The 14,375-nt window shown below is 45.8% G+C and overlaps 1 pseudogene; it reads right to left on the bottom strand.

Moving 5' to 3' along the window:
• Positions 1-7,989, bottom strand: part of LOC127207966 (aspartyl aminopeptidase-like) — a 28,505-nt pseudogene extending 20,516 nt beyond the window's left edge.
• Between the last annotated feature and the right edge of the window lie 6,386 nt (positions 7,990-14,375).

The following is a 14,375-nucleotide window of genomic DNA, read 5'->3' as shown; positions in this document are numbered from 1 at the left end:
AAACAAAGGAAAAAAAAAAGTCAGAACACAGAGAGAAAAAAAGAACATGCCAAGAATCCAAAGTGACTTGGCTTGTACTAAGGGAATCTCAGGTTAGATCACAGAATTCCACGCAGTGTTTTCTGAGAAGTAGAACCAGAGCAGAGATGAGCCAGGATGTGGCTAAGAACGAGATTGCATGAACGGTTCTAGACAAAACTAAACAGGAGGAAGATGAAGGAGAAGGAGAAAGAAAAGTTATTTTTCCTTAGTGTTGAGGGAGGTTTTTGTTTGTTTTAGTTTGGCTACAAGATTGTTGGTGTCCATTTTTCCGTGCCCCCTTTCACTTTGATCATCCCTCTCTCCCTCCCTACTTAATTTTCTCCACCTCTCTCTGTGCTCCCCTCTATTTTCCTATGTCACCACTATCTGCCTTTCCACCTTCCAGTGGCCTCTTTCTGGATTTCTGGTTTTTACAAGAACTCTTAGATTCAGTGCCCTGAATCAGAAATTCAAAGCTAGAATCCACTTATGAGAGAGAATGTGTGGCATTTGTCCATCGGGCCCAGATGGCCTCATGCAGTACATATTTTTCCGTCTCATCTATTTACCTGTATATTTTATAATTTCATCCTTCCTTACAGCTGAATAAAATTCCACTGTATATAGGTGCCACATTTTCATTATCCATCCATCAGTTGATTTTATTTCTTAGCTACTGTGAATAAAGGAAAAAGTACTTTTGTTTGTTTGTTTAGCCCTGGCTCTCCTGGACTCACTTTGTAGAAAGGCTGGCCCTGAACTCACAGCGATCCACCTGCCTCTGCCTCCTAAGTGCTGGGATTAACGGTGTGAGCCATCACACCCGGCTTGCAAGAGGTGCTTTTTATATTAATAATTGATAGAGCATAATTCAGATAAAAAGCATTGGCAGAGATGAGGAGAGCTAGTCTGTATTGACGGACTGTTGAATCGACTGTTGGAGACATCAGGGCAGAGCCTTCAGAAACCCATCAGTAGCCGGGCGGTGGTGGTGCACGCCTTTAATCCCAGCACTCAGAAGGCAGAGGCAGGCAGAGCTCTGTGAGTTGGAGGCCAGCCTGGTCTACAAAGTGAGTCCAGGACAGCCAAGGCTACACAGAGAAACCCTGTCTTGAAAGAACAAACAAACAAACAAACAAAAAAAGAAAGAAAGAAAGAAAAGAAACTCATCAGTAAACCCACACGAAGCAAACATTCCCTAATGTTTACATGCTTTAGGCTCTACTGAAACCCTCAGAACCCTATAAACACAGACCTCTGCTTATACAGCTCCTATGCTCTATAACCCCTAAAACACCCAGTTTTACCCTAAATAATAGGAAGAAAGGATCATTGAAGTAAAAGACTCTCGGGAAGGCAGGAACCCTGACTAGCATTACTAAGCTTGGAGAGTTTGAACTTGATTTTGTTTTTTTGTTTTTAGACAGTCTTTCTACATAGCAGTCATAGGTGTCCTGGAACTCACTCCATAGACCAGGCTGGCCTTAAACTCTCAGACATCTTCCTGTCTCTGCCTCTTGAGTGCTGGGATTAAAGGTATGCACCACTATGCCTGGCTTGAACTTCAATTTGTAATAGGAAACACAGAACCAGAACTGGGTGGGAGGTCTTCTCAGAGATTTGGAAGTGTGCATTTTTATCACAAAGATCTAAAAATAATTCTTCAACCTCAAAATCATCACCTGCCCTGCCTGAGACATGATTTAAGTCTCACTCTTCAGCTGAGGCCGTTCTTGAACTCACAATGTCTCAGACTCCTAAGCACTGGGAGTGGAGCCACGCAGCACCATGCTCAATGCAAATAGCCTGCCTTTACTTTAATAAGTGAACAAACAAGTTAATGAATTATTTTTCGAGACAGAGTCTTGCTTTGGCAGCCAGGCTGGCCTCACACTTGCAGTCTTTGGCTTGTCTCAGCCTTGAGGCTGGCATTAGAGGCATGCACTGTCACACATGGCTCAAGATGTCTGTCTTCAAACTTGTCACGTGGTGGAAGAGGGGGAGATTCTTTTAAGTAACCCATTTCCTTCATATCATATTGTCACACAGGAAGAGGCATAACGAATCATTGCATCATACGTATGCAGAAGCACACTGTCCCTAGTCCCTTCTCATTCCCCTAGTCTTTCTGCTTCCTGTCTGCCACAAGGTGAGCATCTCTGTGTGACCACACCCTTCTTGCCATGATTTTCTGCCTCCTCATTTCCTGGAAACGCTGCTGCTGTTCCACTGCAGACCAGAGCCTCTGAAACTGTGAGCCAGATTAAAACTATCACCCTTGAGATTGTTTGTCCCAAGTCTCTCTCACAGCAAGGAAAAAAAAAAAAACCCAAACTGATTGACATCCCAGGCAGTATATCTCTTCACCTAATGACTTTAACCCCCGATTTTCTCACTATAAAACAGAGAAAACAGCACTACCTTCCTTAAACGTCATTTGACTTAGGACTTTGATTTTTGGACTTGAATGTGCTGATACACTGAAAATCTTAGCAGAGTTTATGGTAATGATGTTACCATTTGTAGCATTTGCTGTTGCTGCTGTAGCTGTTGGAATAATGGTGCATGCCCTGGGCACTGCAGATACCAAAGTCCCTCTCTGCATCTTTAGCAGAGCGATTGCCAGGTGTAGGAGCAGAATCCGAGTTTGTTCTCAGTTACAGCGTTTACTCCTCTAATCCGGTGTATGGAGCAATCACAGAAAGTGTCAATTAGAATTTCATTGACTGCAGCAGTCACAGTTGACAGTTTGTTTCTCTTCATTTAATCAGCTCTCCCTAGTCGTGCTCCTTGGTGGTCTTGAAGGCTTTTTAAGGGGGGGGTGGGGGTAGGGGTGGGAGGATTAGTGGGGGAGTGGGGTGTTCCTAAACTGTGCTTTATGTTTTCATCGCTCATCACAACCAAATACAGGCTTTAGCAAAGAAAGGCAGGTGTCCTCACCCAGAGGGACTCCTCCAACAGGACAGCTAGAACAATGCCAGCCTAGGGTTTTGCTTACTTTGTTCCCCAATTGTAGAATTTAGTAACTATTATTATTATTATTATTATTATTATTATTATTATTATTATTATTATTATTATTATTATTTGAGACAAGGGTTCTTTACTGTAGGCCAGGCTGATCTGGAACTCCTGATCTTTCTGTCTCAGATACCCAAGTGCTGTTAAACCCATTTTGGTTAGGTCTTTAAAAGCTAGAGCATCCCAGCTATACATCCAAAAGAAATAAACTCACCATGCAAAGAGATACGGACTCACTCATTCTTCTCACAATATTATTCAAAATACCCAAGATAAGGGACCAGTCTAGGTGCCCATCAATGAATGGATGAAGAAAACGGGGTGAACGCACACAATTCAGGATGAAGAAGGATGTAGTTTTGTCATCGGTGGCCATTCCGTTCAGTGAAATAAGCTAGACCCAGGAAGACAGGTGTTACATGTTTACTTGCAGACATTTCTTTTTAAAAGTCATCCTGAAAATTAGAATAGTGGTTAGTAGGGACTGAGAAGGGCATCACGGCAGGGTTGGTGAGGTGGAAGAGGGTGAATGGGTTTAGTCAATACACACCTTGTGCATGTGAAAATCAATGTGAATTCCATTACTATGTGTTAATAAAACAAGGCAAGACGTTGAAAGCATACACAGAACTAGAGAGTACAGAGCATTGATCTGTTGGGACCCAGTGTCAACAACTGTTAACTCATGGCCGGCATTTCACCTCCACTCTACTTTACCCCCACTCTACTGCACTCCACTCCTTTCCTTCTTTTTTAAAAAAAACTCCATGCTGAGTATTGAACTCAGGACCTTGAGGATGCCTGGCAAGCACCCTACTGCTGAGCCACAGCCCAAACATTTTGTGCATGTTTTGTGCACGTCCTGCATTTCATGGGACGGGTCTTGGCTTAACTTGTATACGGTGGATGTGGCACCTCAGGAGAGTGAATCATCTCCACAGTGCACATTCCTGATGTCAGGTGCCAGACCCAGCTCGGATGCAGGCATGCTCCTGTTCTGCAGGGCCACCTGTCACCTACGTAGGGGACACTTCTGAGAACCAAGGTCCAGCCTTGGGCGAAAGAAGCAGGACAGACAATGGCAGGTCCTGTTTGATGAGCTCTTAACCCACACTGCTCATAGCAAGTACTTGATGCCAGTCGTGCTGCCCAGTGTTTATACAACCGGTAAAACCAGGTTGTTCTACAATTACAGTGAGCTCCGCACTCTGCATTTCAAGAGCCGGTAGGCAGAATCTAGGTGCTTTTGGTCTGCCTTCTCTGCCTCAGCAACCTGATGCAGGGAGGGGAACACCAGCTAGCTTTAAAGGCTGGGGCAGCATCACTCCCACTTAGAAGAGCAGTGATTAGCCATGGCTACTGATCTTGAAGGAGAGCCTCCTGGAGGCTTGGGAGGCCTTGGCATGGAGCATCTGAGCCAGCATGAGGGCTAATTTATGTAAGCTTGACACGAGTTAGAGTCAGTTTAAAACAGAGAATGCCAACTGAGAAAATGCCCTCCCTCTGTCCAATCTGCCGCCACCCCCCCAGATTGTCCCGTGGACAAATCTGTGGAGGTATTTTCATAATTGATGGTTGATATGAAAAAGGACTATGGCAGTACTGCTTCTGGACTGGTGGTCCTGGGTGCTGTACGAAAACAGGCTGAACAAACAGTGGGGAGCAAGCCAGTAAGCGACAACTCCTCCGTGGCTTCTGCATCAGTTCCTGCCTTGTGGCTCCTGCCTTCTTTAGTTCCTTCATTGACTTCCTTTGATGATGAGCTATGATGAGGAACTGTAAATAAATAAAAGGAACGTTTGCTTCCCCAAGCTGCTTATTGTGGTCATGGTGTTTCATCGCAGCAGCTAGAGACCCTACCTGAGACAAGCAGTGTCCGATACTATGCTCTCCTTACATTGGAAGCCTGAGTGACGTGGCTCTTCTTGCTGCCCGTAAGGCAGGCTCTGCCCTCTACGGCTTGTCAGCCACCCTCGCTCGTGTCAGTGTCCGTTCTATTGACAATGGCCTTGCTTGCTTTTCAGTCTAGCTAAACCTAAAACTGGACCCAATATTTCAATAAGAGCCTCACTTAAGTTACAAACTGTGCGAGGATTAATACCATGTTTATTGATCAAATTAATTATCGAGTGAGTTTCAGGGTCCATACGTAACGATTTCAGCATTGTCCTCATTAGTGGGCTTCCTCCGTAGGCATTGCAACTGCTATTCAAATTGGCTGCCCTGTAGCAGAGCTACCCGAATCTCAGCGAAGGGCTCATTATGTTTGCATATTTCATGCTTCATTTTCTGCTGAAAGTGATCCCCATTAGCTAATTGTAGATGTGTTGTTCAGGTCACGGCTGTGTGGTGTGAACTCTGAACAAGAGTGATGGGTCTTGTCTCTTCTGGCTCAGGGAAGGTGCCCTCGGGCTACGAGGTGGAGGCTGCAGGAGGGGGGTAGCACCCACACACCAGGCAAGTGGGGGGCCGCGCTGTGCTCTCATTTGAGTGACATGATCATAGATTCTGCAGGGTGTGTGGTTCAGAAAGACAGGCATGTCTGCTGCCTCTCCTCTGCCCTTGTCCTGGAGCAAGCACAATTGCACTTCCCCCTCAATGTTCTCAAGGGTCTGCTGGGGTGTGATGTCTTGTCCTCCCATTTCACCTGAAGGAACCAAAGAAGGAAACATGTTGTCTAATGCTACATAGAGACAATGGAAACACAACAACAATAAAAAACAACAACAACAACAAAAAAAAAAACCAAAACAACAACAAAAACAACCCAGATACTATTCTGGAGGGCCTCACAGCACTGCCTAGTGGCTTAGTCTCCTGGATTCACACAAATTGTTCTGACTGTTAAACAACAGATATTCTGGGTGACTTTAACCACAGCAGATAACTCTGGCTGGGCCAATCAGAGCATTCCATGGAAGGATAATTCCGCTTACACATATTCCCCACTCACAACTGTTAACAGCGTTTGTGTTGATCTTCGCACGGTGTGAGCGAAATGCCTGACATAACCTACATAAAGGTTTATTTCGGCTCCTGGTTTCAGAGCGTTTCCTCCATGGCTGCTTGGTCACAGGTACTTGGGCAGAACATCGTGGCAGTGGGTGGGTGTGGCTAAGGAAAGTCATTTACTTGATCGTAGTCAGGAAGCTGGGATGGAGACAGGAAGGGTGTAGGGATGAGACACGTGTCAAGGACACACCCCATGTCCTTCAGCTAGGCCCTGTCACCTAAAGTTTTCACAACCAAATAGTACCACCAGCCAGGGATTGAGCGTTTAACTCATGAGCCTATTGGGAACATTTTACATTCAAACCACAATCTATGCACACTTGTTAGGGACAGATCGCTGGCACACACCTGCAATACCATTACGCAAGAGACCGATGCAGAAAGATGAAGAATATGAGGCCAGCCGGGGATACACAGTGAGACTCTTTTTTGAACAAAATTCAGGATTGTAGGTTGTGGTTCAAATGACAGCATGATTGGCTGGCATGCACGAAGGCTTGGGTTTTACCCCTAACAGCATAAACTTGGCACAGGGCCACATGCCAGTCACCTCAGCACTTGTGAGACAGAAGCAGGAGGCTCAGCGATTCAAGGCAAGTTTCCGCTATACAATGAATTTGAGGCCTGGCTTGGCTACATGAGACAAAAGACAAAACCAAGTAAAACATACAACAACAAAGGCAACCCCAGACAAAATAGAAATAGTAATTGGTCACTTTACATGTCGCTGATTGTGAGACTTTATTTTTGCTTTAAGTGAGGGCTGAACACAATGGCAAAGGTCGAGAGGAGACTCCAGATGGAGGGGAGAGCTTGTGCAAGCACTAAGTAGGAGTTTTGAAGACCCACTTTGGTGTGAGTGACTGGTGCGGATGATATAATTAGGGTAGCTGTGGGAGACCATTAGGACAGAGTTACCATTGCACACATGAGGAACGATGCCTCCTTGTGATGGGGCACTTACCTGGAACTGAAATGCCCAACCCGTATTACTATTCTTCATCAGCGACCCAGACCCACACCCCCCCCAAAGAAACATGGCCCCAGTCTCCTGTCTCAGCTCAGACTCAGCTGCTGTGACTCCTCTGCACCTCATCCCTCTGCAGCAGAACAGTGGACAATGCCACTCTTGCCCAGGTCATCACAGGCTCAGCATCTTCATATAATTTTTTTAAAAAAGTCTAGTAAATTACCTTCTCCTGGAGCATTAAACTAAACACTTCCTAATGAGTCAGAGCTTCATTTCTCTTCCTTTGTGATGCTGTTGGGGTTGGTGACAGTTACAACATAAATTTGTATAATCTCCACTTTCAGCAAGGGATAATGAGGGAGAAAGTGGTTTTGACAAATAATTATGGGTGAGCCGATGTGAACACACAAGGATGGCTACTGGATGTGAAGTGTGTGAGCAGGGGGCTCCCGAAGTGCTTTGGAGTGGGGAAGACTTCTGATGGTGACTGTCCCTCCGTTAGCTCGACACACCTGTTAATGGTCTCCATATGGTCAGGTCACACTGGAAATTTCTTGCTACTGTGGGGAAGTTCTTGTTTCTTCTTCCTATGTGGGCTGGGAGCTGAGACAGGTCTGTGGTGTATGTGGGTAAGTCACTTGGAGTGTCCTCAGGACAGTCTTGAATGGGGTCAGGCTTAGGGTTTAGTCTGAGGAGTCCATGTGGCAGGAGGGCAGAGCCTTCAGTCAAAATATGAGTTCGTACACAGCATCCCTCCTTCTCCGTGATTTCACCACTGAGGCTTCAGCTACCCCACATTGCCTGGTTTCTGAAAACCCTAAGTGGAAAATTACGGACGAATCAGGTGCTTAGTTTTAAATAGCTCACCTTCCTGAGTAGCTGGATGTAATCGCATCTGCCATCACTATCCCCAAAGAGACAAGAGTCGCCCTGTACTGCAGTGTCCCCTCATTGTGGACCCACATGGTGCCATGTAACTGAATGTGAGGTTGTAAAAAATTTGGCAACGGTGGGACAACAAATGCTGTCAAGAATGTGAGGGAGGGGGGCATTCACTGTTGCTGGGATTGCAAACTGGTGCAGCCACTATGGAAATCCACATGAAGATTTCTCAAAAAGCAAAAAGTAAATACACCATATAATCCAGGAATACTGCTCGTGGGTGCACATGCCCAAAGGGCTGGATAGCCCACTGCACAGGTATTTGCTCCGCCATGTTCACTGTTGCTCTAGTCACAACAGCTAGGAAATGGAAACAACGTGAACGACCTTCAGTTGATGAGTTGATAATGAAAATGTACATATACACAGCCGTGAAGAAAAATTAAATGATGAAATTTGCAGGCAGATGAATGAACCAGAAACTGTGCAAGGCAATACAGACCCACCCAGAGAGAGAAATGTGGTGTATTCCCTCCTATTCGTGGTCTTTTCCAAATGCTTAGACACAACTATATAACTTGCAGTAACTTCATAACCCAGCAAGAGCTTCCTAAGCACACAGTGACCAAATGTTAACTCAAGATCAAACGCGCAATGACTCGGTGTTGGTTCTGGCAGCCCTTGCCCGTGTTGTAGCCTGTGTCGTCATCACTCCCCAGTCTGTGCCATGTGACGTCACGGTCGTCTGGGTGGTGAGACACAGTGAGAACTCTTTGCACCCTGAGTGCTGTCTCATCACACAGCCCCAGCAAATAAACAGCGCAGACTGGAGGCTATTGTGTGCCACACACTGCAGTGATTTTTGCACACACATGTTTTTCTGCTTTATAGAAACGAAAGAGCTTGTTTATGGAAAGCAAAGACTGTTCCTCCTTTCTATCATTTCTTAGCAATCTATCAAATTTTTATCACTCTGAATTGGATTTTGTTAGAATATTTGATTAGAAACTGCTAGATGAGTTTCTGACTTGAATTTGATTAAAATTGAAAAAAAAAAGCAAAACATTAAATGAAATCTGGCTCGGCATTTAGGACAGATTTTCCAAGAATTTCTAAAATGGCCCAGAACAGTCTTCTGCTACCATCTTTCCTATATACATAAAGTTGGGGCCTCCGCATAGATGAGGCTAGCATCAAAATATTGATCAGTTCTGAAAACTGCTGAAGGTGCTGTGTGTCCTGTAGCATTATTTAGCCGAGATTTAATTACATAAAAGTAAGCCATGATATCTATCTCATTAGTACACAAATTTGCTTTAGACTTTAACAAATGATAAAATTATATGTACTCCGAAGAATTGTTTAAAAATAAATTGTCATAATTTATTATTAGTAAATATCTATATACTAGGGTTGTGTACAATCTCCATTGGGGCTGGTGATTTTAATCAGTTGATAGAATGCTTGCCCAGCATGCACAGCCCTGGAATCCATCCCCAGCACCGTGTAAACTGGACTGGTAGCATGTGCCTGTAATGCTGGCGCTTTGGAGGTGAACACAGTAGGGTCAGAAATTGAAGATCACCCTGGGATACACAGCAAGGCCAGTATTGATTATATGAGACCCACCTTTATCTTATTTTATTTTTTTCTGTTGGTGAAAAGGGGTCACAAGAGGAGGAGGTTTAAGTTGCTCTGGTCTGTGCAACCGCTTTCCCTCCCTACTAGGCTCGTAGAGCCTGCTGGGCCGTGAGTAGAGGCTGCAGCACTGTGCTGTTTGTGTCCAAGGAGCCTTATTTTTACCTAGCAAAGTTTCCAACTCAGAAAATTTGAGTATGCTAAACAGAGGCCAGAAAGTGCTCCCTTTAAGGGAAGTGTTTTCAGCTTAATAAAAAAGGTAAGTTGATTACACAATGCAACACTGCTAAGCCCCATGGTATGAACTGATCTCCCGGCGAGGCTGGAGAGAAGGAAAAAGAGATCCCTCTAGTTTTGTTGTATTTCTGGCCGCAGAAGTGACAGCCACAGGGTGACAAGGGTATAATGGGGGAAAGAGAGTTACTGTTCAGGGTACACCATGCTCCTCAGGCTCGGGCCAACGCTGCTGCTGCTGGTGGTGGTGGTGAGGATTGACCCAAGACCTTCTGACGGGGAGGGATGGACACTGTCTCATGGCATGGAGGGGGTGAGGCAGTCTGGGGGGAGGAACAGTGGCTGGGTACCAGCTCATCACAGCAGTGATGATTTGCCGTGGGCTGGTGGTGGCTGTGGGCTGGTGGTGGTGCGTTCTGAAGCCTGTGATGCTCCTGGGTCCAGGCTGTCCACCCCCACCCAGGACTTGGCCTCACCATGGCCCTTCCATTGTTTTGAGGAAAACAGATTCTGAACTCATTAACCTCTTTGGGCCTTGACTGATCTGTCTTAGCCCACACTGTTGTTATCTGTCTGTTACATTAAAAATGTTTCGGTTAGGCCTAAGAAACAAATAACTGACACAGGGAAACTGAAGTGTACTTTAAGGCTGCCAGCACTAAGAGCTGGGCAGAATCTAAACTGATTCTAATCTACTTGTAAACTAACATAAACTACTCTAAACTTCATGCCACTATGATCCTTGGGCCATTTGTTTCCTCCTCCTCCTTGTCCACCAACAGCTCCCCTCCCCTCTCAACTGTCCTTCACTCCGCCCTCTCTCCAGGAAATCTCGCCTTCCACTTCCTGTCCTTCTGTCCAGCTGATTGGCTAAACAGCGCTTTATTGACAGTTGTTACATCCACTCAAGACATTCCTCCACATCTGTCCTTTGGATCAGTGCATACCTTGAAACCCAGATAGGGTGCTGAGTCTCCTCCCACCATTTGGCTCAGCAGGACCCATCTCTGCTGGCCTGCGTGTGAATACAGATATGCCTGTGTGTGCATGAGTTCGCTGCCCTCCCGTGTTTGCACTCACTGTTCTGAGCAGTCGTTCCCACCCATATTTGTTATATGTGTGCGATATCCATTCTCTCACCTCCCAAGTTCTAGTCTGGTATGAGACACTAAGAGCTAGCCAGGAGTAGGACCCCCATGATAGGAGTTGCATTTCCTAGGTTCTTACGGGGCCAAGGGAAACAAATCAACCTGTAACGGATTTTCGTCTTTGGGGGATATGAATGGAAGGGCAATGTCATCAACATTAATGTGGAAGGAATATGACAACTTGGTCCAAGGTGAACGCAGTCTTGGCAGGCTTTTGAGATACCATAGGTAGCCAACTGAGGTAAACTTTGTGATGGACTGAGAGGAGCCATCCTGGGTCTCGAATTATGAAGAGGGACCAGGGACTCCAGCCAGGCTATTGTATTGAAAATCAACCATCAATGGGAGGAGGGAACCGGAGAGGGGATGGAGGACAGGGGACAAGAGAGGACTTCAGGATCAGAGAGAGGAGTGGACCTGCTTACAGGCCCAGAGACACCTAGGTACTCATCCTGTGGAACTGAGACCCGGAAGGTTTATTCTTGTTCTTTTTACCTCCTTTCCCTCTTGCTTAGAGTAGTTGGGTTGTAAGGAAGATACCTTTATTTAATAAATTCATAATAAGCCGGGCTGTGGTGGCACACGTCTTTAATCCCAGCACTTGGGAGCCAGAGGCAGGTGGATCCCTGTGAGTTTGAGTCCAGGACAGCCAAAACTACACAGAGAAGCCCTGTCTCGAAAAACTAATAATAATAATAATAATAATAATAATAATAATAATAATAATAATAATAATAATAATAATACTTTCATAATAAAACCTAATTGTTAAGGATCAGAGCCAACACATAAGGAAAATGTCACTTGACTTTTCCTGCTGTATTATTTATTCGTTGTGAAACAACAGAAATGGAAGCCTATGCCATGGGTGTGGCTGTGCGTCTGCTAGGTCCTTGGATGTCTGTGTGGAGTGGGACTGTTTACTCTATTTAGGTTCCCACATGATCTCTGTGAAAGAAACAAGCCATATCATTTTGTTTTTAAATTGTGTGTGTGTGTGTGTGTGTGTACACAGACATGTGCTGTACATGAGAGAGAGGGAGGGAGGGAGGGAGGGAGAGAAGGAAGAAGGGAGGGAGGGAGAGAGAGAGCATACCACAGAATGCATGTATGAAGGCAATTTGGAAGAATCAGTCCTCTCCTACCATATTGGTTCCGGGATTGAACTCAGGTCTTCAGGCTTGATGACAGGTGGTGCTCTTGTCTGCTGAGCCATCTCCAGCCCGGCAGCTTCACTTCGGAGTCTGCAGTCTGTTTCCTAGCTAAGGACATGTGCTGGCTCCACCTACAGGTCCCAAAACCCAAGGCCAAGGCTCCTTTGAAATTGGCCTTTCATCTGAGCGTAGTGATAGCTCCTGTGAGTGGCAGCCCCTGCGTTTTACAGACAGCTAGCACAATGGAAGTTCAGAGAGGACCTGGAACTGTCTAAGGTCGCAGATGCAGAGCATGAACAACAATCCAGGCCCCCAGCCTCCAGTGTGGCTTGTTCATGGGTGCCAGGCTTTTGCCTGTAGCACTTGGAATCAAGACCATAATGTTGTTATTAAAATATTTACTTGCATGAAAAATTTCTATTACCTGAAACTCATGTATTATAGATGGAATCAGTAGCTTAGAAGGAAATACACAAGAAGAATCACTTTAATAACAAAAGCTATGCAGATAAATTCCTCATTTCAGCAAGCTCTTGGCGGTCCCAAATAAATATATCATTTTTATCAGGCAAGTGCTCTCGAAACAGCATCTTTGAGAAATATGTCAAAATAATCTCCCCGGCTGTGCTCCCTTCTGGAGGAAGAAAATATGATTGTGACAGCAAAGAGAACGATTAAAAAGAATTTCCTCACTACAGTGTAAACCACCACAGAGAAGCCTCTAAGTGGCTGGAGGAAGCTCCTTGGGGTCAGAGGTCAGGGATCCCCCCTCCAGCTTCCTGGCTGTGTGACCACTGGCCACCCCTCCCCGAAAGCCTCACCACCTCATACAGTCTTTTAGGAGGAAATTTCTATAATGTAGAGTGCCACGCAAAAATACAATGCGACTCAATTTATTTAGCAGGGTTACCCTTTATGATGTAAGTCATTGAAGGTAGGGGAAGGGAAGTGTGGCGAATGGATCTATGAAGCCAGTCATTGGCTGGTGAGTAAAACATTGTCATCATCATCACCATTATCATCATCCCCGGACGTATCCTTTCTCCTCGTCCCCTTCCATATCAAGCACCTCCAAACTGCAGTGCCTACACTCGAATTTTTTGCTATCCTAGACACTGTCTCTGTCCACTCTCACAGTGACCTTCACAGATCAGGGCATTGCCGGCTCCCTTCCCCTCTTCCTGTCCATCTGAGCTTCCCAAAGGACAAGCCTTTATCATGCCCTCTCAAAACCTCCCATAGGACAAGGCCCAAGCTCCTTGCTTTGGCACTTCTCTAGCCCCAGCAGTGCTCAGTGCAGAAAAAACAAAAATAAAAACAAACCCTCAGCAGCCTCCACACAGACACCACTCTCCGTGTCCTGTCCAGGCTGCCTTTTCTCAGCATGATCTTCCCTTTCTTCTTCTGGGTGGTAGCTAATCCCCTGGGTCCAACACATAAGCCTCTGGATCCTTAGAGGAAAGGCCAAAGTTCTCTCTTTTGGACTCTTCCAAGAATTCTCTTGGTGCCTCCTGCCCAAGCCCTCTGATCTGCAGGTCCCTTTCCAAGTCTAGGACAGGAAGATGTAGGAGATGGAGAGCCAAGCTCCTCCCATTAGGGTGAGCAGCGTTGCCTTCATAACTTCCTCCCAGCATCGGTGTGCTTGCAAGATTGAGGAGTGGGCAAACAGAGATAGCGGAGTGAGGTGCTCTCTCGTGCATGTTTGTGTGTGTGTGTGCACGCATGCATGTGTGCCATGAAAATGCTCCTTTCCTTTAGCAGAGCATCATTATTTTAAGCCTAACTCAAGAAACTCTCCCTGTTTCTTCCCTTGGTTGCCTGCCTGTGTCTGTCCTCATCTGATTCCACCCTGGCCCATCCCCATAGCAACCCTCAATCCTCACTAAGCCCCCAGGGCCTATATGAGAAAGCAGAGACACATGAAAGACCACGCTGCTTTGCTTTTGCATTCCTGTCTGCTGTCCTTCTGTTCTTGTAGGCTCTTGAAGCTTTGAGAGATCCAGCATTTGAAGATGAATCGCGGAGCAATCCTTCTGCCTCACATGCCACTCAGGTGAGGACAGGCAGTTTCTAAATATATACATGTATCTTTCCCATGAAGGGGAGTAGGGGATGGGTCTGAGCTATAACTATATTAATGTTCCTGGTCTCAAGAGGAGCCTGTACCTGCAGGGCCTGTAGAAGGGCCTAAGTGACTGTCTTCAAGGGAGGAAATATCTGGTGGGTGAGTCTGGAGGCTGGTAGCAGGCTCCATGGACCCTGAAACCTGTGATCTCTGCATGACACTTGCTTGGC

This window comes from Acomys russatus, chromosome 25 (assembly GCF_903995435.1).
Source record: "Acomys russatus chromosome 25, mAcoRus1.1, whole genome shotgun sequence".
NCBI lineage: Eukaryota > Metazoa > Chordata > Mammalia > Rodentia > Muridae > Acomys > Acomys russatus.
This window is presented reverse-complemented; position numbering and strand designations above follow the sequence as displayed.